Below are 21,778 nucleotides of genomic sequence, written 5' to 3'. Positions count from 1 at the left end.
GGTAGAAAATATCTGGACAGAAACGTACATCACGCTCCTAGCACCATCGCTGGGGTGGACTTAGGGGTGGTTCCACTTTCCTAATCACACGTTTCTATGCTGTTCAAATTGAGTATTGCTTTTCTAGGGAGAAAAACAGGGAATTAAATATTTTTAAAAAGAGAGAATGAGAGATCTGCTTTGATTCAGTTCTTTCCAAAACTTCCTACCACTCCTCGCTCAGCCTGCTGGCCTCTACCTCAGAGTTCCCACGTAGTAGAATTTCTTTATTCAAAAAAGAGGGGTCGGGAGAAAGAAACCTCATGTACTGGAAGGTCCCCCCAGGCCAGGCACTGTACTAGGGATTTCATCCACGTCATTTGCCCGTTTGATTAGCTGAAGCGAGTCCTGGCCCTTCTGAATAGCTACGAGGGCCGAGGGCCGTCTGCAGGCAACTGAGCTCTCTGGCTGAAGATCCACTACCTGGCAGGGAGCGCCGGCCTCGAGGGAACCCAGTCATCTCTGGAGAAGGGCACCAGGAGCTGTGTTAGTGTCATTTACTCTCCCAAACAACCCCATGAGGTAGTTTCCTGAGATCAGCGCCGCTGTTTCAAGGATGAGTAGGAGAGCTCATGGTCAAGCAGAGCGCAAGCTTCCTGGAGGCAGAGCTTTATTCCCTGTCGCGTCCTGGGCATGCAGAACAGTGTGGTTCATGGGAGAAGCCTCCGGAAGCACGACTGCTGGGTGTGGCGATGGAAGCCCACAGGCTCGAAGGGGTGGAGTGGCTTGCACGAGGCTGCCTGGCTAAGCAGGTGGGTGGTCAACTTCTGCTCCAATGCAGCAAGGCTGGCCATGGTTCTCCACTGCTTCAGGGCACACAGGGGAGCCAGAGAATGTTTTAGGACGAAGCTCCGCCTCTTCCTCTCTCCCGGAGCCCACTGTGAGCTCACTGCTGGTTCCTGGAGCTCTGGCTGACCTAAGCTGAGCAAGGGCATCCCAGCAGGAGTGTGTTCAAAGCAAGCCTTTCGTGGATACGCGTAGAGGAGGACACAGGCTTGCCAGATGGGCTGGCCTCCCCCTGCATCCCCTGCTCACCTTACTCCTAAATCCTCACAGCCACTGACCCCAACTTGAGCACCACTGTAAAGCCTATCTCTTAAAAACCCCAACTGAACTTTTACCTAAAGCAAGACTTATTTAATTATTTATTTATTTTTTAGCGTTTAGGGGCACCTGGGTGGCTCGGTCGGTTAAGCATCCGACTTCAGCTCAGGTCATGATCTCACAGTCCATGAGTTTGAGCCCCACGTCAGGCCCTATGCCGACAGCTCAGAGCCTGGAGCCTGCTTTGGATTCTGTGTCTCCCTCTCTCTCTGCCCTTCCTCTGCTCACACTGGCTGTCTCTCTCTCTTAAAAATAAAATAAAAACATAAAAAAATTTTTGTAAGTTTTAAATACTTAAGTAAATACATGTATAAAAATACATCTATTTTTAAAATAGCCATTATAGGGGGACCTAGGTGGTTCAGTTGGTTAAGTGTCCAACCTCGGCTCAAGTCATGATCTCATGGTTCATGGGTTCAAACCCCGGGTCAGGTTCTGTGCTGACAGCTCAGAGCCTAGAGCCTGCTTCAGATTCCGTGTCTCCCTCTCTCTCTGTGCCCCTCCCCTGCTCACACTATGTGTGTGTCTCTCTCTCAAAATTAAACATTAAAAAAAATTTTAAATAGCCATTACATAAATAAAGCTTCCACTGAAAATGAGTTCAGAACAAGGCAGCCCTGAGTGGGAATGTGAACTCTACAGTTAACCGGCGACACAGCTACAGGTAAAGGACTTGGCCAAGCCTCAACATTCTCATCTATGAAACTAGGATAACACCTAGTTTCCTTGGGACAAACATTAACTCATTCCTCTTACATGAAATAGCGCGGGGCGTCTGGGTGGCTCGGTCAGTTAAGCGTCCAACTTCAGCTCAAGTCATGATCCCATGGTTCAAGACTCGAGCCCCACGTGGGGCTCTGCACTGACAGCTCAGAGCCTGGAGTCTGCTTTGGATTCTGTGTCTCTCTCTCTGCCCACCTCCCCCCCTCCCAAATAAATAAACATTAAAAAGTAACTAAACAAATAAATAAATGAGACAGTGCATTTACTTAATGTCTTGAATACCATGCCCAGAACACCGGGGGGAGTTCAATGAGTAAGTGCTATTGCTATTAAAGACAAAATCATAAAATCTAGTCCATCTGGTCCAACACCCTCGTTACAGATGGGGAAAAGGAGACCTAAGGAAGGGAAGTTAACTTCCGCGTATCCAATATAGCGCCCATCACGGTACCTTATCAACAGAGGGCACCCGTAAGTGTACCGTGTAAATAGTGCGGTAGTACTGGATATGAAACAACACATTCACCTAATCTGCTTAGAAATCAATCATTTAATGGTATTCCCTATGGCTGCAATCTAGAATGAGTCTGTAAGTTGTTGAAACTTTTTCAGTGAGGTTCAACATTCACCCAGACGTGCCCTGCCCAACACCGCAGCCACTAGCCACTCCTGGTTATTTAAGAAAAATTGAATGAAACTAAATATTCAGCTCAACACACTAGCCACATGTGAAGCGCTGCATGTTGTCTAGAGGATGCTGGACGGCACAGGTACAGAACATTTCCATTATCACAGAAACTTCCAGTGGGCAGCACAGCTGTAGAAGACAGAAGACATCCTTAAGCAATGTTTCACTTCTTAAACAGTGGACCCGGTTTCCCAAATCCTCCTGTCTCCTAACAGCACTACCAGAAGATCAGAAAAAGACTTCATTAGCCTTCTTTTTCTCATGCATTCTCTTACCAAGCCTAACGTCCCTCAAAAAGTTACAAACAATGTATCACTGGGGAAGGAAGGGTGCAGACAGGGGTCTAGAAGGCAATGGGGACCAAGGACAGGTAAAAGTAAAGATGAGCCTAATCAAATGTGTCCTGAGCAAACACCTAACTTCCACCACTATTCTCCACCCACATCAGTAAAGGGAACATGCTTCCCAACAGGTCAGAGGTCCACTCACCGCGGCTCCTTACACAGAAGGACCTTCAAAGGGCTGGTAGCTTTACCTCCGCTAAGAGGCACTTCTAGTTTTGCAACAGGATACGATGAGTGCACAAGCTAATTTCTTTTGCAATTTAATTCTAACACCAAAACGCTCAGGTAACCCCACCTAAGCCCAGCACAGCCTCACACTCGCCCCTTTCAAGGGTCCACAGAGTGAGAAGCCCTGCAACATTGGAATAGACCCAGAGAGCGGTCCTCTCTGCAGCTGTGCCCGCTTCCATTGCCTTCTCTGAGGTCCCAGCAGGCCGACACCCCCCCCCCCCCTCCAGAAGCCAGGAAGGCCACTTGGCACCCTCAGCTCCTGGGATGCTAGGACACACACACACACACACACACACACACAAAATCACACGAATGATGCAGAAGCATTTTCATAATACTCTACCTTTTACATTAAAAAGGAGGGGAAGTAAAGGATCTATTTGTATTTATTTTACATCTTTAAAAATGAGTAAAGAAAAGAAACACAGCCAGCTACACAAAAGCTTTCCCATGAAGATTTGCAGCAGAATTACTCATAACATCCCAAACCTGGAAGCAACCCCAAATGTCCATGAACTGGTAAAAGGACAAACTGCAAAATACCCATGCCATGGAATACTGCGGAATCCTACACAGCAGTGAAAAGGAACAAACTATCAACACGACCAACCACGTGCATGAATTTCAAAAAAATCAGGCTAAAGTGAAAGAAGTCAAACACAAAAGTCTACGTCCTGTGATTGCTATGAAATTACAGAAAAGACAAAACCAACGTAACAAGGCACATCAGTGGCTGTCCAGGGATGGGGTGGGGGAAGGGCGAGAGATGAAAAGGAAGAGGCACAGGGAGCTTGTCAGGGTGAACGAACTATTCTACAACTTGGTGTGGTGGTGGCTACATGATTATTACCGAAACTCATTAAACTCTACATTTAAAACTGGTGAATTTCATTGCAGGGAAATAATGCCTCGATAAACAAAATGAAAGAAAACAGAGGATGGGAATATTACCAGTGTCAGACAATGGATTCAGGGAAGGGGGGGCAGGCAGGAGGAGATGGACACACGAGGGCAGGGACAGGAGGGACCCTGTTCATTACACAGTGCCTTAATGCAAGAGTTCTTATTTTTCATCCTGGGATTGCACTGCCCATTCCAAATCTGAGTTACAATTCTTTTTTTTTTTTTTTTTAATTTATTTATTTTGAGACCACAAGAGAGAATGAGAATCCTGAGCAGGCTCCACACCGTCAGCGCAGAGCCTGATGCGGGGCTCAAACTCACGAACCCAGATATCATGACCTGAGCTGAAGTCAAGGGTCAGACACTCAACCAACTGAGCCACTCAGGAGCCCCCTGCGTTACAATGCTTTCTAGACTCAGAAGAGAGCTCTGGGTACTGGCTCAGCTGGGGCAGGGTGATCCAATGTATGGTTCCTGTCCAATGAGCTACAGGCACGAAATCTTACAGGGCCGGCGGTGGGGGGGGGGGGGGGGGGGGGGGTAGCGGAAAGCCTCTACATCAAACATCAAACAGAGTTGAATGTAGAAAATCATCACCTCCTCTTCTCCAGAGGCCAGAGCTACCTGTCCCGGCCTTCCTATGTTATTAGAAAAACAACGGGGGGGGTGGACAGGGCGCGCCTGGGTGGCTCAGCTGCTTAAGTGTCCAACTCTTGATATTGGTTCAGATTATGATCTCACAGTTCATGGGATCGAGCCCCACGTCGGGCTCTGCACTGAAGAGCCTGCACTGAGAGCCTCTCTCTCTGCCCCTCGCCTGCTTGCACACTCTCTCTCAATATAAACGTTAAAAAAAAAAAATTAAAGAAAAACAATAGTGACCATTTGTTGAGCACGTACTATATACCCCAGGTGCCATACTACTCATCTGACACGTACCATCTCATTAATAACAAGGCCAACAACGACATGCATGGAGCCCTTACTACATGCCAGGTACGAGGGCAGGTATGTTACCTGTTTTATTTCACATAACTTCCAACGGAGCCTCTGATGGGGCACCGGCCCCACAGGGTTAAATGACACCCAAAGCCACGCAGCTGAAAACGGAGGAGCTAGGACCCAAACCCAGGTGGTCTGGCTCCAGAAGCCAGGCTTTATATCCATGTCCAAGAACAACTCTGTTGCCAGGACAGAGGCAACACTAACCGCTACACCCACATCACACACCCCAGTGCTCTGCGCTCCAGAGCACGGCAGGCCTGCCACGAGGGTCGCCCACTCCCACACTAGAGAGGGGGCCAGAGAGACAGAGGAGCTCAGGATGCTGCCAGGCTCCGAGGCCTTATTCTTTGCACTAGACCAAGCTGCTCCGTTGGCTAACAAGCCATGAGGGCTGAAACCCAAATAAAAATAAGAAGCACGTGGGAAGACAAAATGTTCCTGAGCTGCAATATTTTTAAATCTCTGTTTCTCTGAGCAAACGAATTACGTGTCCAGGTCAGCCCAAGCTGCTGTCAGAGGAGCAGGGAAACCACAGAGGTATCACTGAATGGCACCCCAGAATTCTTGAGCCTGGAGGGACCCTGGTGCTCATCAGTCTGATATAAAGAAGAAATGGGAGAGGGGGAGGCTGGGGGGGGGGGCTCAGTCGGTTAAGCATCCGACTCTTGATCTCTGCTCGGGTCATGATCTCACAGTTTGTGAGACGGAGCCCCGCGTCAGGCTCTGCAATGACAGCACAGATCCTGCTTGAGATTCTCTCTCTCTCTCTCTCTCTCTCTCTCTGTCTCTCTGTCTCTGTCTCTCTGCCCCTCACCCCTCCTGTATCTCTCAAAATAAATAAATTAAACTTAAAAGAAGAAGAAGAAGAAGAAGAAACAGGGTGGAAAATTCCCCTGCCAGAGACGGGAGGGGAAGCATTCATCATCACACATCACATCAGGGGCCAAGACGTGGCCTGAAGTCAGGGCTCCGGAGTCCTGGAGCAGTGCCCCCTGCCCCTGCAACATTTCCCGTGCGGTATGCAGATCACTGGAGTCTGAGAGAGGTTTTAGAGGGGTATGGACACATGGAATTCAGCGGTTACTTATTTTTAATATGCACAAAAAATACGACAAGCGCCTCAAATGTGACCTTACAGATGTTTCTGCTTAGGAAGAGGTGAAAGCAGGCGGCGGTGTTAGGCTCAAGCCAATTTGAAGAAAATCACTAAATGATAATAAAGGTAGCATAAAAATATGGCAGAGTGCTGGCAGATGGCCAAGTAGGGAGACAGGTCCTACACCATCCTGGGCTCACCCCGGCAGCAGGCTAAAGCAAGAAACCAAAGGAAAAGGTGAAACAGAAAGGGAGAGAGGAACAGAGGTGTGGAGCCCCACGGGTAACCCCACTCTTACCCAGTGAGTGAGTGCCCGCAGCCAGGGGCATCCAGGTGTCCCGCTTGCCACTCCCAAGCTGATCCAGCCGAAGCCAACAGTCTTCCCACCCCAAATGCGAGAAGGTCCCAACACCAAGCGTCAGCCCAGTCCAAGGGCACAGACATCCTGGATCCTGTGTGCCCCCCATCCCCCCATCCCCAGACTGCAGGCAAGGGAGCCTTACTCTGCTCCCAATGCTTGGGCCAGTTGTGAAGCTGTAATCCATTTTCTTGCCTCGGTGATGCAGACGTCACAGACTCTCCTTTCTATTTTGCCACATGCTTCTGTTAAACTCCCGGTGCGGGGAGGCCAGAAGTCCCCCTCAAGGCCTCCCAGGTGGCAAGAGCCCAAATTACCGGTATTGGTTTTGGTTCAAAGTACAGTTCGGGTTCACGAAATACCGCGTCATGTCTCCCCGTCATCTGTTTCCACGGCAGCGTCAGGTGCTGGATCTGTGGCTGGAAGCCACTGCAGGGCAGCAAAGGCCCTTAGGAGCTGCGCCCGCCCACCCCGAAGGTCTCCAGGAACAAAACGCTCATCTAAAATCACGGGGGACACAAAGCACCTTCTGATCACAATGGAGTCAGCCTCGCTCCAAGAGGCAGAAGCACCCAACCGTCTAAAGACAGGACAAGTGACCCCCGAGCACTCAAGTCTTCTCAGGCTCTGGGAAAGATTCGCTCATTACTGGAAAACTGCCTCTAATACCTACAGGGATAATGCTTTTCCCCACAACTCCCCCTCCCAATGACAACAACAAAAATCAAAGTCTAGGGAGGAACTCTATTAAAATCTTATTTTCAACCCATCATCAGTGTCACCACCTCTGTGTCACCAGCTAGACGGCGCGGCCACACACCGGGTTCATTCGGCACGCCGCGTCCAACAGCTGGTTCTCGCTCGCTGCAAAGTCACCTCCTTGCGAAAATTTATGAGTAAAGCCCCCAATCAACACTCGGGGCACTTTCACGGTCACGCCCAGACCTGCGCAGAGCCGCAGACTCGCTGAGCTGCCCAACGCGCACGGTCTCCGAGACGGAACAAGGCGACGATCTGCTCCACCTCAGCTCTCGCGCCCTCGGCAGGAGTCCTTCTCGCAGGCTCTGTCTGCAGTGTCACCTTCTCCATACCTCAGTGCGCTCTGTTGACTTCGTGGTCTAGAAGTGGCCCCCAGGCTCAGCGCCATCCGGGGCTCCTGAGCACGGGCGGCTGGGAGCGCGAAAGAGAATGTGTGCGCGCTTAGACGGGCTCCGCTCAGGCCCCAGGTAGTGCACGGCAGCCCCGACGGTGATGGTAATGAGCCAACCGCACCAAACGGTGTCCTCAAGCAGAAACACACATAACGCAAGGTGTTTGTTTCTTTTATGTTTCACATCAGATCCTCAGACCTTACTCATCTTGTAGCTGAAAGTTTGCGCCCTTTTAGCAAACTCGATTTCCCCTGCACAACACCCCCCCTGCCCCCCGCCAACCACCGTTCCACTCTGCTTCCGAGTTTGACTGTTATTTGTTTGGATTCCACATGTAAGCGATGCCATACAGTATTTGTCTTTCCGGTTATGTATTAATCAGAGGACAAAAATGTTGTGACCGGAAGATCCCAAGAACTGTAGCCTGCATTTCTCCTAGAAGCAATGGTTCAGGATTTGCTAATTCACCGTTCGTGGTGACGCTACAGAATGATAACTGAGCAACAGAAATAGACTGTATACACGTAGGTAGGAAAAGAGTTCGTATCTCAAGACACAATCACACGGAGATGGGGAGAGTTCATACTCCCAAGACGCGATCACACGGGCAGGAAGAGTTCACACCTACAACATGACAACATGGGCAGGGAGACAGTTCATACCCACAGGACACAATCACATGGGTGGGGAGGTTCATCCCCACAAGAACAATCACATAAGCAGAGAGAAAGTTCATACCTCAGAAACAGCCTATAGGAACAAAGTCATACATAACATGCAATAAGCAAATAAGGATGACTAGAAAAAGTGCTGTATGAAAGCCTCCACGTTATTAAAAAAAAAAAAAAACACACACAAACATACAACATTAAGAAAAAATTAACTCCTACTTATCCAACAATGGAGGAATGGTTGACCAAATGACAGCATTAACCAGCTGAAATATTAGTCATTTAAAACATTCACGAGGGGCACCCGGGTGGCTCAGTTGGTTAAGCATCCGACTTCGGCTCAGTCATGATCTCGCAGTTCGTGACTTCGAGCCCCATGTCGGGCTCTGTGCTGACAGCTCAAGAGCCTGGAGCCTGCTTCCAATTCTGTGTCTCCCTCTCTCTCTCTCTGCCCCTCCCCTGCTCACACTCTGTATCTCTCTCTCTCAAGAATATTAAAAAAATAATTAAAAAAAAGTTCATGAAAATACTGAAAAAAATTCTTGTGAAAAAAGAGCACAACATACAAATCACACAGAAAGTATGAACACAATCCACAAAAAACCTTTAAAAACCACGCAGAGACAAAGACACTAAAGCGATATACCGAAAGGTTAACCGTAGCTGCTGGCAGGGTAAGATTACGGGCAAGTTTTTTTTTCCTTCTGTATTTTCTGACTTTTCTATAATGAACACGTTACTTTTAAAATAAAAGGAAAAATGCTGAACTTTAAAAAAATAATACTGTCAGATTCCAAAGGGATCCCTAGTGGCAGGGAACGGGGTCAGGAAGCTTCCCGGGGCCCCTGCCACTGGTGTTCACACCCAACTAGATGGCCGTGGGTCTCCTCCACTAGGCTGTGGGCTCTTTAAGGCAAGGCCCTCCCCTCACTCAGCGGAGTGTCCCAGGACACGGCACAGAGCACAGGACACACTCAGCACACAGCGATGGGGGGAAGGGCACTGAACCACCAGCAAATCCTACTCCAGGGACGAGAGCGTCAACAGCTAAACCTCATGGGTAAGGGTTGTGCTGTGTTGCAGGTCAGGCCAGGGTGTGGACGGGGCACACAAATGGACAAGGGTGAAGTCGGAGCCTCCTTCACGACACGACACAGGACGTCTTCACAAGGGACCCCTGCTGGGTCACGTCAAGCTCTCCCACCCCTACCTTTCTGGCTCCAATGACTGAATTATTGCCGATTGCCGGTTCCGCTGAACAGGCCACATTCTCCTGCACGTACCGTTCTCTCTGCCTGCCGGGTCTCCACCACCCGTCCTCCTGGTAAATGAGTCTTTTCATCTCGCTTCAGACAAAAGCCTCTCCCCTGAAATCTCTGCTGTGGTCCCCGCTCAGTCGAACCCTCTTCGCTGCACCCGCACACACCCCTTTCCAGCGATTATCTTCCATTCCACAGCTTCTCTGGACAGACACTTGGTCTCCTTATAGATACAGTAACGGTCTTTATTATGCCCGCCCCCCCAGCAGAGCCCAGAGCATTGTTGAGTATTTGCATGGATGGATGGACGGATGGTGGGCAGACAGGATGTGGAGGGCTATGGTAGTCAGAGAAGGCTTGGTGGCCACGAGGGGACAGAGCCGGGCCTGGAGGCAAGCGGGGAGGACGCGGGAAGAAGGGAGGAAGGCACGGAGGGGGATGCTGCAAGCCGAGGCCCAGAAAGAGAAGCAAGCCAGGCTCTGAGGGTCACCAATTTTACGTGGTCCTCAGATGAGCATCTCTCCTACCAACAGTTACAGGAGTTTACTTCAACGTATACTTTCTACTCGGGGCAACTGATACTGGTTCTCCATTCATGGTAACGGCCAAGTTTCTTCAGTTAAAAAATGAGGTAATTTAAAGAAAAATGACTGGTTCTGATATGGAGATGCCGTCGCAAAAAGCATGGCGGCTACCCCTAGATAGGACATTTCTGCAGGAAAGCAAGGAGCTCTCTCAGCTTGGCCAGAACAGGAAGCCAGACTGCGTAAACAAAGCCGGCGAGGCAGGGGGGTGAGGTCAGATCCAAGGGCCTGGAGGCAGCCTGCGAGGCAGAGGCTGTCATAAGTTATGAGGGCAAAGGGACAGGAAAGACGCGTGGGGAGAAAAATGCTCGTTCTCCTTAGCCCCACAACCCACTCCTGAGGGTTTACTGCAAGGAAGTGACTCTAAGGAGGGGAAAACATACATGTGTGCGTCTAGATAAACAGATAATCAGTAACCACTGCAACTAAGACACAGCAAAAGGCTTGCAAACCGGTCATTTACTGAATCCTCACAACCCCAATGAGGCAGGCACTCTAACGTGAACATCCTAGAGAGCGATGTAGACGGAACAGCCCGACTCCGGGCTTTGCTTTCCTCGACACCACCACATTTGAATGGCTGTATTATATACCATTGGGCTACCGTGCCACCATTTTTCAACCGACGGTCACTCGCTTTCGCCAGTGCCCTGCCACTGTGATTCCCGTCTCCTACGGACACGCCACAAAGTAGGAGCCAAAACCAAAGGGATCTGGGTTGGAGTCCAGAGCTGTCCCTAGATTTCTTCTGTAACTAAGGGCACTGGCTTTCTGGGCTCGTCTGAGCTGAAACTCTCTTAGGACGTCATGCTGGAAAAGTGTGGTCTTTGCATGCGTCACTGGAGAAGCACGTTCAGAGAGGAGTTTTCTTTTTTTTTTTAATTTTTTTTTCAACGTTTTTTATTTATTTTTGGGACAGAGAGAGACAGAGCATGAACGGGGGAGGGGCAGAGAGAGAGGGAGACACAGAATCGGAAACAGGCTCCAGGCTCCGAGCCATCAGCCCAGAGCCTGACGCGGGGCTCGAACTCACGGACCGCGAGATCGTGACCTGGCTGAAGTCGGACGCTTAACCGACTGCGCCACCCAGGCGCCCCCAGAGAGGAGTTTTCAAATGTGGCTGAGCTCAGGCAGCAGCAAAGGCAACAGCCCACTTGAGAACACAGAGTCCAGATTCTAGTGTGTCAGACACAGGACCCCAGTCCCAATCGCCCTAGTGATGTACTGTGGGATCTGGGGCGAGCCACAAGCCTCATGTGGGCAGCAAAACTCCGTGACCAAAGAGGTTACGTGCAAAGGCTTTAAAGTCATAGCAACCAGGTTCAAGTCCCAGCTCTGCCATTTATTAGCAATTTACATCAAGTCTCTAAATTTCCATAATTGTCATTTACATAAAGGCCGAAATTCACAGGATCCCATGCTTAGGAGCTAATTCTAGGGGCCAAAGGGAATAATGCATGATAAGTACTAAGTAGAGTAGGGCTGGTGCCTTCCTTTCCTTGTTAACTCTGAGGGCTTGCTAAATGCTTCAGCCGCCTTAGAATCCGCGTGTACTTGTTAGGACCCATGGCCCATCACCTGAGGCTTGGAAATCGTTTTTTCCCTTTCCTGAGACACCGGGCCATGTCATGGAATTCAACTCATGGGGTTTTATCAGTTAATTCAATGGCTCACGAGGCACTCTGAGCTCATCCTATGGAGGTCCAACACTATTTCTGTGTCCTTGTTCTGCCGATTAGTCACATGATGGGAGGGCCCTTCCTTGGGGACCATGGCAACCAGTACTTGCTTGTTATTTCAAGAAATGCCTTCTCGACAATCAATATGTACCAAACAGATACTGTGGAATCAAAATAAAAGCAGGATCCTGGGGAAAACGCCCAGGATGCTTCCGTGTGCTCTCCATCTGGGATTCAGCAAGCTCAGAAACTGCGGTCCGTGGCCAAGAGGGGAAAAAGCCTTACAGCCCTGTGGTACCAGTTTTATGGTGAGCAAGAGGACAAGGGAACTCTATCTAGGTGGCAGTTGAATAATCACTTCCGGAGAAAGTGATTTAAAGGAAGAATGAAGAAATCAACGTTAAGAAAATGTGAAGACTGGGCCCATTTTCCAGGCGTATCACCAAGTGCCAAGTAAGACAACAAGGAATAGAGGTCGCCATGAATGGAGGCCATGGAGGCCATGGAGACCCTCCCCATCCTGCAAGCAGGTGCCGACATCCACAGCCCGGCATTCTCAGTTCCTTAAGATCAGGAACCTCTTTCGGTACCTTAGATTGGTTTTACCTCTTGGGGTTGGGACTAATTCCACTGGTAACATAGGTAGGCAGACCACCATAGTCTTTCTGTTCATTTCTGGCCCTAGTTGCAGGTGCAGCACAGCCAGGGCATGGAGTAAGTTGATCCTGAATTCAAATGCTAGCTTGGTCACAAACAACTACTGTATCCCCAATAGTGCATTATTTCAGAGCCCAGCTGGATATGCACAGAAGGGAGGAGACAGGACAGGTGGCAGTAAAGACTACATAGCGCTCAGGGTCTTAAGAGTAATTCAAGGTTAGAAGTTACAATGTAGGAAACAAGGTTTCCCTTTGAATGAAGAACCACAGTCACGGCAAGCTCATTCTTGTAGCATCTTAAGATGGGCTCCAAGTCATCAAAGCAAAACCAGGGGCAGCCGCCTAACACAGTCTGCTTTGAGCTGCAAAACATATAAAAGCACTAAAGAACATTGGTTACAACCATCAACATAAACACTTTCCTCTGTACATAAAAACAACATCGTAGGACCAGCCTAGGATTCTAGAATGGAATCTAGAATCAGAAGACCAAGTTCAAAGGCCACCTCTGCCCCTTACTAGCTGTGTGACCTTGTACAAGATACTTCTTCCCTTCTTAGGCCTCCATTTCCACATCTGCAAAGTGTGTTGGGGGGCACCGTGACCAAAATGGGGCTACGGTACAGATTACAGGAGATGGTATCCACGATGGTCAGCACACAGGGGCTGGCCCAATGCAAGTCCCCCTGGGTGATGAAGCCTCTAAGCCAAGGCACAGAGGGCTGCTCGGTCCAAGAGCAAGGTCCCTGGAAGCCACAAAATCACAGCCTCCCCTTAGTGTGATCATTACATCTGCTTTTCAGATTTGTGGTATTTCTCATTACAGGGATTTTCAGATTCAACCCAAGTCTCTTCCCCATAGAACAGTGCTCATTTATATGAATGATCAAGTCCCTACAGATAATAACGAACCTGTATTAATGTCCACACAGGAGGCCTGTGTGGACACTGTGTAAACACTGTTCTTATTTAATCCTCTACCTTGTAAAGAGGCAGATGTTATGTGCATTGTACCGATCAGGAAGCTGAGGTTCAGAGACATTAAGTAACTAGTTGAAGCTCACACAGTTCACAGGTAGCCACGGTGGGAATCAGAGCCAGGAGCCTCCTGCTATACCTTACGAGGCTGCCTTCCAACAAGTGTTTTCTCTGCCCATTTCCCTTTATTTTGCCTCCTTACCCCTAAACCCCAACACTCTACATGCCTTAAGAATCAAACACAAGCCCTCAAAACAAAACATTCGGCGCCTGAGGCAGCAAAGTCTCGCAGGTCTGTGGCAGTTTACAAATGCAGCACTGACTAGTAGAAGCTGGGAGCACCTACGAACACCTGCCTGTTCAGAAAGACGAAAACGGCTCAGAAAGTAACCACAGTCCCGGGGTGGGGGAGGGGGGCGGGGGGGAGGCAGGAATGACAAGCATCACTGATTAGCATCATGCCCCATTCCACTCAAAGACCCTGGATACCAAATGTAACTGGCCCTCCAGGGTTGGCCACTCATGCCAGGAGAAGAAAAAACTAAGCCATTTTCCAGAAGAGTGACTTTTATTATAAGCTGGAACAAAAGTACCATTCCAAACAACTTGTTCAGGGATAGTCAGGTGCATCTCTGCAAGGCCCGTAAGTAACACGAGTTTCCAGTGAGCTACCAAAGAAGCACTTTCCTGAGAGCTAGGTGTTCCAATACAAAGCAGAGGCAGTCTCCACATTCGGCTGCGATAGCACGTGACCGACAAGCCCACAGCACCGATAACAACACCGCCTTATTACTGACGTTAATAATGTTACCACGTCGGGCTTGACATGTATTAACTCATTTAACCCTGGCAAAATCCATCAAAAATACCTGTAATTTTACCATTTCATAGACAAGGAAACTGAGGCAGAGCGTGAAGGAAGCCACCATGTCTGCAGGTGTGGATCTAAATTCAGGCTCCCGACCCTGCCCTTCAACTGTCCCTGCACCCCAGAATCCAGAGTGCCTGGGATCATTCGGAAACTCCAAGCCAGCCATGAGACTCTGCGCCCAGTGCTCAGGGCCACCACGTGCAGAGCCACCAGTGAAGCTCAGAGCCATCGGGATGACTGCTGCCACCAAATCCCGATCCCACCGCTGCCGGTGCCTCCGGACAACCTTCAATGTCAGGGTGGCTTGAACAGCTAACGGGTGCACTGACCCCATCTCAGAGGCAGACCCTGCTCAGCTCCTTCCGTTCTTGTCACCCCTACCTAAAGTGAAACCGACAAGTGGGAGCCCGACACTGGCTCTGGACTGCCACAAAAGTGTCACACTTGGAATCACCCTGCTCAAAGTGTTTCATCTGTGTAGGGCTAAACCACATGCAGTGCTGACAATCGGCCATTTCTGACCTAGGAAAACAGCAATTCCATACAGTTCAACCTCATGGGGAAGGGGCCCTCACATTTATTAAGGGCCTACTAGACATCCATGCATTCAACAAACACTATGGGGCAATGGCCCATGTGCCAGGGACAATGGAACACTGTGTGGCACTCACACTCCGAGGGGGCACTTATTGTGCCCCTTCCCTCCTAAGGACCAGAAACAGCTTGAGGCATTGGGAGAGTCGCCAACTGAAGCCACTCAAGGTCATGGAACTACTGAACTGGGCCCCTAGGCTCTTTCCCCTCAGAGGCCCAGCAACCTGCGGCAGGCTGTGGCGCCCAGGGCTGGGCTGGGCCTTCAGAGGAAAAGGTCAAGGGAATCCTGCAAGGTTTTGTGCAACCAACAGTGTCAGTGGGGGGCTGTCCCAATCACTAGGATACGCACCAAGAACTACTGTCCTACCCAAAACACCAACATGTGACCCTACTGATGGCACGTCAAGACAGATCTCTCACTTGAAGGTTGAGCAGGTAGCTTCCCCAAAACAGACTACAGCTCAGAAAGACCCATCCATCCCCTTTCATTTTAACAACCCGAACCAACAAAATCTTCTAACGTTTAAACCCAGGCTTCAGCCACCATGGCCGGACCCGCAGGTGAACCGCTCTCAACCTCAGCTTCCTCATCTATAAAATAAGCATCCTGGTGAGTCCATGCAGGACAGGCAGGATAGCAGAATTCCAGAAGCATGCAATTTTGAGTGGGAGGGCCCTGCACCGGAATGCTGACTCTGCCACTGACTACCTGGGGGCCTTGCAACGAGCCACTAACCCTTTCCGAGCTTCAGTTTCCTTATCTGCACAGTGAGGAAACCACCCTCCCAGGGCTGGGTTGAGAGAATTAAAGACCGTGACTGTGTGCATCCAACACAGTGCAGAAGGCAGGCACTTTGAAGACGCACGGAGAACCCAGGAGGGAATCCTTAATAACCCATGGGGTGAAGACTGCTAACCCAGGCACCTCCAATTCCTGTTGCACAAGCGCCTCAGGACCAAGTCAGAGAACTCAACTCTCAGGACGACCAAAGGTCCACACCCACTATGGCCAAAAGAGATCTGAACACGGGAGCCGTCGAGAGGAGGATACGCAAGGAAGTCAGGACAGCCCGGGTGGGAAATTCTCAAAGAGCAAAGCACGCAAAGTGGCCCAGCCCGGTCACTGCCACGTAGGGGTCTGCCTTCCTCAGTGATGGGTCCCTCTCCAGCCCCAGGGACGGCCGGGAAGTCACAAGGCAAGCTGTGCTCAGCAGCGGAGCAAAGGACTGATAAAATGAAAGCCAGATCAGTCAATGGGGCGTGTGACTCTGGATCTCAGGGCTGCGAGTTCCAGCACCACGTTGGGTGTAGAGATTACTTAAAATAAAAAATCTTATAAAAAAAAAAAAAAAGCCAGCGATGAGACAGAAATTCAAGAATAGCTCCTTCAGTGGCCGTAGTGCCTACAGTCAGACTCTTCACCAGGAGTCTGGGGTAATAAAAGCTCCTCCTCTCAGTTTCTTAGCCCGAAATTCTATGCAGGAAGCCCGTTCATGGGAAATCTGATGTACCCCTTCGGGGCCAAACCTCACAGTGGGGAAGCCTTGAGAAGCAAGCCAGACCCGAACCCTCCGGCCACCGATCACGGCTATGGGCGACGAGGAAGGACGAGGGCGTCTGGTACCACCAAGAAACACACAGTTCCACTAGGAGGCCGCCCACAGAGAGCACGTGCAAAAGTATCTTTTCATAACTTAGGATTTTAAACGATCGATATTTCACTCATTAAATGTAATGAGTCCTCTGCCCGAATCTTGGAGAAAACTCTGAAACAGTTAAGTCCCGATAATACTAACATCCTGGTCTCGCGGCAGGTCCCTGCTCAGAAGGGTCCTGGTGAGTTCAGGGTTGGGACAGGAAGCTTCACGAGCAGTTGTAGGCAGTGGGTGAGGAAGTTCAGGGGCTGAGCAAGCGGCAACGACTGCTGGCAGTCTGCAGCGTGGTGAGATCTTTGTGGCCAGGGCACACCAGGCTGCAAGCCCTAAGGACTGCTAGCCTTTGGGGAGCCTGGGTGGCTCGGTCAGTTGAGCGTCAGACTCTTCGTTTCAACTAAGGTCACGATCCCAGGGTCGTGGGATCAAGCCCCACATCAGGCTCTGCGCTAAGTGTGGAGCCTGCTTAAAATTCTCTCCCTCTGCCCCTCTCCTCGGCTTGCACGCGCAAGCTTTTTCTCAAAAAAATAAATAAATAAAAATAAAAGACTGCCGGCTTTGGGCAGAGGACTCTACTTCTCAGGGGCTCTCTGCACAACAGGGCACTACACTTGCACTTGCCCTCCAAGCCGGCCAGAAACACACGGGGTGGGAAGAGGAGGAAGCAGGGAGAAGGGAAGGCAAGTGGCTCCCTTAAGCCTAAGCCCTTCTGATGTGGACTCCCCCAACCCCACCCCACCCCGGTTGCTGCTGCATGATGTGTGCCCCAGACGTGTGCCCCAGTCTGTCAAGACTCCAATTAACCTGTCTCCACCCGCCTCCTCCGCCTAAGACTCATATTCTATTAGGTCTATCTGATGGCTCGGTGAGCATCCACACGACAAACGCCTGGATGGAAGAAACGCCTGGAGGCAGCAGCGCGGGGGCCCGGGGCCCAGAGCCCAGGCTGTGGGGTCCAACTGCCCAGGCGGCCTAGGTTTCCTCACCTGCATGACGAGGGTAACACGAGAACCTGCTTCATAGGACTGCTCTGGGTATTCAAAAGTAGTCAACAAAAAGTAGCTCCTGTTAAGGTCGCGGCCACCATGCACAGTCCCCCCTCCCCGCCCCCCTGCGGACCGGTGGTCTTAGGTGTTTGCCTGCCCAGAGCCTAAGGCTGTGCAAGCAGAGTGGAACTGGGGGCCACCCGAAGATACAGGATTGCTGGGCTAACCAGACTAAAATCCCCGCTTAGTTGTTAGTAGGATATCAAGGCTTTGCAGACAGTACTATCTAGGATTTAAACTGACCAGAAATAGCAAGTTGGATCAATGATAAAGCAGCCTATCAGAATGCCTTACCAGTGAGCTCTGGGGGCACAAATGTCCCTCTCAGACCCAGAGGTGGTAAATCACGGCCTCTCACTCTGCCTTCCTATCTTCATCCTTCTCGCCCATGTGTTCCTCTCCATACCCTGGGCCTCACAAAGGGCTGGGACCCTCGTAACCCCACAGGCTGGCGCTGGCCTCCCTCCGCTCTCTCACCTCTTGGGGCCTTTGTACACACCAGGGCCAGATGACGCTTCCTAAAATACCACGACTCTGCCAGCCTCCTCATATTTCTACCTGCCCCGTCAAATATTTAACTGGCTCCACACTGTCCCAGATCAAATGCAAACTCCTTAGCTTAGCAACTCAGGCACTCCCCAGCTGACTCCCAGGACTGAGGCACCCCCCACTCGCTCCGTCTACTCTGTGGCTGATCTCCAAACTCACAAGACTGACAGGACCCCTGAACTCTGCTTTTGTTCCAGGCAGGGCCTGGAATGGCCTCTCCTTGACTGCACCCCATCCTATCCTCTCTGCCTGGGCAAGGTCTCCCGGGGCTTCACACCCAGCCCCCACCCAAGCTGCCTGTGGGCCGGAGCGGTCTGCAGGGCTTCCTGGAGGAAGTGGAATGCAGGCCGAGCAGACACGTGCCCCTTGCCAATAAAACCTTTTCCATACTGCGTCCTTCCTGCTGCCTGAAACCTTCTGGATGCCTCTTGTCTCCCCTTGCGGATCAGAGAACGGGGATTATGGCCTCTGTTTGTGTCCCTTACTCTGCGGTGTGCAGAATAAGACAAATAATAACCGTAGCTACCACCTACTGTGTGCCAAGCACTGGACTCAGTACGTTGCAATTTTCTTTCTCCCGGTATCCCCGCAAAACGTTACCCACGTGCTACGGATCAAGAAACTGAGGCCAAAGGAGATTAGAACTCCCGCTTCAGATCACCGCTGAGGCGGGACTCCGACCCGCCTGGGCCCAGCTCCAAAGCCCACGTTCTGTGGTGCAGGCGGCAAACACAGGACAGGGACTCTCGGCTCTCACTTCGCATTGCCTGGCGTTGCTGAAGCGCCCACCGAGTGCCAGGTGACCAGTGCAAAGTGTGGGTGATGAGCGGGCACCAAACAGATGAGCGCCCTGCTCTCACGGAGCTCACGTGCTCGGTCCCCAGTCCTGACCCTCTTCTTCCAATCTGGGAAGAGGGCAAGGATTCGGTCCGTAAGGGGTTCCACCAGGCACAGGCCCGAGATACAGCAGCGGGCCGTGACAATACACAAGTGTCCGATGTACGGGAAGCCTTTTTGGTGAAGTAGAGACTCGGGCTCTGTGAGGGAAGCTCTTCACTCGAAGCACAGCCCAAAGCCAAGCAAACCTCAGCAAGCAGTACAGAGTGAAGGGAAGGGGTCTGTCTCTGGAGTCAGAAAACCCAGTCCCCCACTTAACGGCTACACAGGGACTCCCCACATACCCCTTTGAACCTCATCTGTAGTAGGGTGATAATAACAACAATAGTGACTGTGTATGCAATTATGTGCCAGATGCTGTTAGAAGCACTTGACGTGTATTATCTCATTTAATCCCCATAACGAGCCTTACGAGGAGGTCCTGTTATTATCCCGAGGCAGTCTGGCTCCGAAGTCCTAACTGCTTATACTGTGCTGCCCCCCTCCCAAGGCTGAGCCGTCCCAGCGGGGCTGATGCAGGGATCCAGTGAGCTAAAGCTCACAGCACAGTGCATGCACATGGCTGGTGCCCTATAAAGGCACATCTCCGCCTCCATACGCTGCAACACGGCTCTCTGAAAGCCTAGGTCTGGAAATGGCATTGCTCTAGCTGGTCCTAAGGTGGGTGATCTTGTGACGGCATCCTCCGGCCTGGCACGCCCCACTCTCACGGCTGGGATCCGCTGCACAGAGCAATGGGCCCAGAGCCTGTACTGCAGGCTCACAGCTTCTGAGAAGCAGACTGAGTGTCCAGCACAGGAGACGGGTGGCCCCAGCCTGGAGTCCCAGGCCTGCCACTCACACCGGTCACTCAACCTCTCGAGCTTCAAGGTTCCACGCAAGTAAGATGGGGGATGGGCTATAATCTAAGCCACGTTTCTGCATCGCAGTAGATTCTCCATCAGTGGCCGCTCCCCAGGTTGGGAGGGCGGGACTTCCACGGCACCACAGCGTTACAGTGCTGGGTAGGAGAGGTGCTGGCGTGGAGAGGATTCACTTCCACAGTCATGGCAGAGGGAAGAACAGGCACACTCCGAAAGGTCTGGGAGTGAAGCCTGGCACAAGCCAACCTTCTCTTAAATCTCCTGCTGTGTCTCACGCAAATGGCTTGCGGCTGTATCAGTCAAGGTTCTTCCCCCTTAAACTTTAGGTAGAAGTGGCATCTCCCCCCCCCCCAAACAATGTAAGCTGTGAGCGATGGACGCTCGTCTTGGTCATCACTGCGTCCCTGGCACAGAACGCTGCATAAAGGAGGCACTGAATACACAGAGAATTAATGCTATCCTACAGCTTCAGGCACCCCCTAAGGCACCGCTGTATTTGCCTAACGGCAAGCATCGCGCAGCCTGGGAAGCAGGAGTTGGAAGGTTATGTACCTGCCCAGCTACCATCTCTCCGGGCTGCCTGCCAGTCATCCGTCCTCTCCATGGGACTTCCGAGTTATAAATAGGAATATCTGCTTTCAAACTATGATTTATCATCTCCATCTCAAGCTATCGATTGTTGGCTATTTTTTTCAAGCATTCCACCAAAGAGGCCAGTTAGGTTTAAACGGACGGGACTGCACGTCCATGTGGGGTCTGAGCTGAACTGTCTCCCGTCTACACCAGGAGACCAGCCAAGACACATTAGCGTCAACTATATTGTTTCACCTTGCAACAATGTGACAGGCCTCTCCTATCAGCTCCTGTCAGGCAAAACCATCCGGGAGCTGGAGGGACAACTCATGAGGGGGCCCCACCATCTAGCACCAGAATCAGAACTCTTAAGTTAGAACAATCATTCTTGACTTGGAAGCTACAGCTACGTAAGGAAAAGTTGTCTATGCATTCTTAACCGATGCCAACAAAAATCATGGCATTTACTCCAAAGTCCAACACATTTTAGATTCTCAAACTGCTATTCCCCTCCATTGATAACTGAGATGTAGCTTGTTTTCTCGACCGTCACACACTACTGAAAATAACCACGGTGGTCTTAACTCATTTACCTATTCCAACATCCCACGTCACCACTTGTGTCCCAGCCCAACCGACCAGTCTGGATTATTAGAGCGTTCATGCAAGGGACTGACCTGACAAGCAGCAGTCAGAAATTACTCAGAAGCCTAGGGGAAACAGCACGTTCCCGAGAATGAGTACAAAAACCCAAGTGGCCGAGTTCACGGACATAAGACACGCCCCAAAAGCCATTTCCTTCAGTGCCAGGTGTTGTTCTAGGCCCCAGGGGTGCAGCCATGGAAAACACAGGGGAAAACCCCTGCCCTCCAAGAGCTCCTGTCCTGGCCCGTGCCAAACCCACCTGTACCACCCTCCGAATGACTACTGCTCTGTTCAGTGAGGTCTCCGGTGCAAAGGACCCAGAACACAACCAGTCCTCAGTAAATGCTGCTGCTCCCTTGCCATCGCTGAGTAGCCCACTATTCTGTCTTCTAAACAGTGTCCTTCCTATCTTCTGGCACAGCAGCAGCCCGGGACAGTGGGGAGGACGGAGATCGGAGGCTGACAGATGTGCTTCCACTGGCTAAGCAACACCTGGAGTAAGTTACTCCACGACCGAGCGGCAGCCTCTTCACCTGTACGACGGGAACAGTAACTCCCTCAAAGGGCCCCGTGTGGATTCAAGGAGCTCATACAGCTGAACTGCACAGCACAGTGC

The 21,778-nt window shown here is 50.9% G+C and overlaps 1 protein-coding gene across 3 annotated transcripts in view; it reads right to left on the bottom strand.

Annotated features, from left to right (window-relative positions):
• CAPZB (capping actin protein of muscle Z-line subunit beta) overlaps nt 1-21,778 on the bottom strand; it is a 135,616-nt gene that overhangs the window by 111,267 nt on the left and 2,571 nt on the right. The window lies entirely within an intron of this gene.

Source organism: Panthera pardus, unplaced genomic scaffold (assembly GCF_024362965.1).
Source record: "Panthera pardus isolate Hobbes unplaced genomic scaffold, ASM2436296v1 HiC_scaffold_11, whole genome shotgun sequence".
NCBI lineage: Eukaryota > Metazoa > Chordata > Mammalia > Carnivora > Felidae > Panthera > Panthera pardus.
Note: the sequence above shows the minus strand (reverse complement) of the source record. Positions and strands in the feature narration are given on the sequence as shown.